Source organism: Nicotiana attenuata, unplaced genomic scaffold, assembly GCF_001879085.1.
Source record: "Nicotiana attenuata strain UT unplaced genomic scaffold, NIATTr2, whole genome shotgun sequence".
Taxonomy (NCBI): Eukaryota; Viridiplantae; Streptophyta; class Magnoliopsida; order Solanales; family Solanaceae; genus Nicotiana; species Nicotiana attenuata.
In genome coordinates, this window is record NW_017674418.1 from 15,873 (window position 1) to 19,114 (window position 3,242).

The window sequence follows — 3,242 nt, forward strand, 5'->3', positions numbered from 1 at the left end:
ACACACACACACAACACACACACACACCCACACACACATAAAATACTTATTTAATTTTAATTAAAATTTATTTTAAATTTTAAAAATGATCTTACTAAACTCTTAGAAATTTGGCCAAAACAGACCGCGTTCAAAATATTTTTTTTACGAAATCGACCAACTTTGGGCGGTTCTTTTTGGCGCAAAAATGCAGGAAACTATTTTGGCGTCCCACGAAATTTATTTTTAAGAAACCGACCAACTTTGGTCGGTTTTCATGTAAAATAAATTAAAATTAATATTTAAAAAACCAACCGAAATCAGTCAGTTATTTCTGTTGGTCATTTTAAAAAATCGACTGACTTCGATCGGTAATTTTATATTTTTAGTAAAACCAACCGAAATCGGTCGGTTATTTTTGCGCGAAGATGCAATGAAAGAGTACAAATAAAATAATAAATTCTTAAATCAAAATGTACCAATGGTCTAGTGGTAGATAATATCCTGCGACAATATAAAACCCGGAATGATTTGCAGACAGTACATTTTTTAATTACATAACTAAAAATACCAATCGACTTCGGTCGGTTTTTTCTTTTTTGGTCATTTATGAAATTTAATTGACCGACCGAAATCGGTTGAAAATTGCGACCGACTTCGGTCGCTATTTATTACCGATTAGTCTAATTTCGGCGGATTAAAGTTAGTCAAAACCGATAAATTTTTTCAGTTTTCTAACCGATTTCGATCGATATTACTGAACGATTTTTCGTAGTTTTCTAGTAGTGTTATGTAATTACCATCATTGCCTTCATTTTATCTATTAGCAATGATAGATTGCATTCTTTTTCCTTTTAATATATCGAATCCACTTTGGACGTGTGTGTGCTTTTTTTTTTTTATTGGGGGGGGGAGGGGGGGGGGGTTCATTAATGGAAGGCAAAAGGTAAATGTATGACATGTTGCATTCAAATGGGAGTTCATTTATTCCTAACTGAGAAAACTTCCAAAATTCATTGTTCTAAAACCAAACAAAAACTTATGTTACGTGAATATATCGTTTATTAGAAAGTTTTTCTACGGCAGGAAGGTAATAGGTCAAAACTCGTACACATGCAGTATTAAATGTTTATATAATGATTATCATGTTATATTTCTTAACGTAAGCAGAACAATCCATGCCTAGAAAATCAATGCATGGTATTACACATGGTGTGAATGTAAATATTGGGAAAAAAGAGTATATTGAATGAATCATATTGGACATAGTCACTTAAAATCAATCCATGCGAGACAAGGTGGGCATTTGCTTTATTGTTGCGCACGTGACGAGACAAGGTGGGCTATGTCGGGGATGATTTGTGATGACTTGTGATGACCTGGGGGCATTTTTATTGATGATATTTGTATAGTGGTGTGCCTACCTGGTGTGAGTTATGCATTCTACGTCTTGTTGTGTTGTTTTCAATGGGCCAATTGTTGTCTCTACTCTTAAATATTGACTCAAATTGTGATAGAACACTTGCACAAGTATACACGTATTTAATCACTCATATCGATTTGAGAAGATGAACCCTGATGTCTATTGATCATTTACATATATTCTCGTGTACTTGCCTTTTGTGTGAAATTTATTCTCCTGGCACATGAGTTGTCCGCGCGGTCAATGTCATTATTATTGTTGGAACGTGAGTTCTCTGTGCAGGTATGAAATATTATCACTCCCTTGACATGTGAGTCGTCCGTGCGGTTATTTATTGTAATGTGGGCACAAAATGCCAAGTGATTAGGGTTCATGAGTTGGGACCCGTGAAATATTATTATGAGGTGAAGTACCTTCGGAAAGTCCTTGAACAAATCCTATGTGAAAGTGTGTTGCTCTTATTGAGTATTACTTATTTTTCCTTGGTTCGGTCGGACTTAAAATGTATTCAACTTACTCCACAGCGTTATTACCTGTTGTGTCTCATTAATAATTTCTGCTTTTATTTTCCTATTACCACCACTGTTTCATTTTTGTTATCATGCTTAGCTTTATCTTGATATTTTTCCCTGTTAGTTTCACATTCATACTTGTTCAGGTTAATAACTCTTGTAGGTGTCTTGACTGTGCCTCGTCTCTACTCCACCGAGGTTAGTCTTGATACTTATTGGGTACCGCCGTAGTGTACTCATGGTATGCTTTCTGCACATTTTTGTGCAGATCCGGGTACTTCGGAGTTTGTTGATCATTAGCTAGCTGATCGGGCATTGTTGTGGAGACTCAAGGTATACCTGATGTCGCGTTCGCAGGCCTCGGAGTCGCCTTCTGAAATTTTACTTGTACTGTTTATTTCTATTCCGGAACAGTTGTACTTATAGATTTTCTAGTAAACTCAGTAAAGTAGAGGGTGGATTAGTAACAGTTGAGACTTGTTTTGATTAATTGATAAAGTTATAGTTGTTTGGATTGATATTAGGATATTGGTTGTTGATTTTGAGACAGGAAAGTTTTTGGATAGTCCAAAAACAGGGGAAACTATGTCCGATTTTCTGTATAATACTGATAAGGCTTACTTCGGGGCACTTGCTCCTAAGTGACGGTCGTGATCCTAAATTGGGTCGTGACAACTGTACATATAAGGCAAAATATGTTTTGTAAATCTATATATTATATCTTGAATTCCTTAACACAACCCAAAAATATAACTTAATGGTTAAGTGGATTCAAAATTAAGATTACTAATTTAATTTCTACTAGCCAATTTTTATTTTGTGAACCCCTTGGCAAAAATCCTGCCTCCGCCATTGTGTCCAAGTAAAATTATCTAATCTTATTTTGGTCATATTGATCAGTTTGCGTGGGATTTATGATGTTGTTGAAATTTTTAGTTCTTTACCATTTGAGAATTTGAACTATTTTGCTAGTAATAGGGTACATAATACATAAATTTATTTTCTGTCAAATTGGGGTAGAAGCATAATAAAAGAGGGTTTTTTGGTCTGGTTGGATGCCCCTTTATTGGCCTAAAAAACTCTAACCTGATAGTCCCCTGTTACATATGTTGGGTACAGTCCCCACATGCATTATCATTTTTAACGAAGAAAACGAAAAATTGTATATTCATATACTCCTTTAATCCTATTTTATATGGTTTTAACAAAACAACAAGTTTTAAAATTTGTGGTTTAAAATAAGTTATAGATATTTATGTTGCTTTATATAAATTTCATTAGGCATAAAATAAGAAGTTTTTATTTATTTCAAAATATAGAAACATATC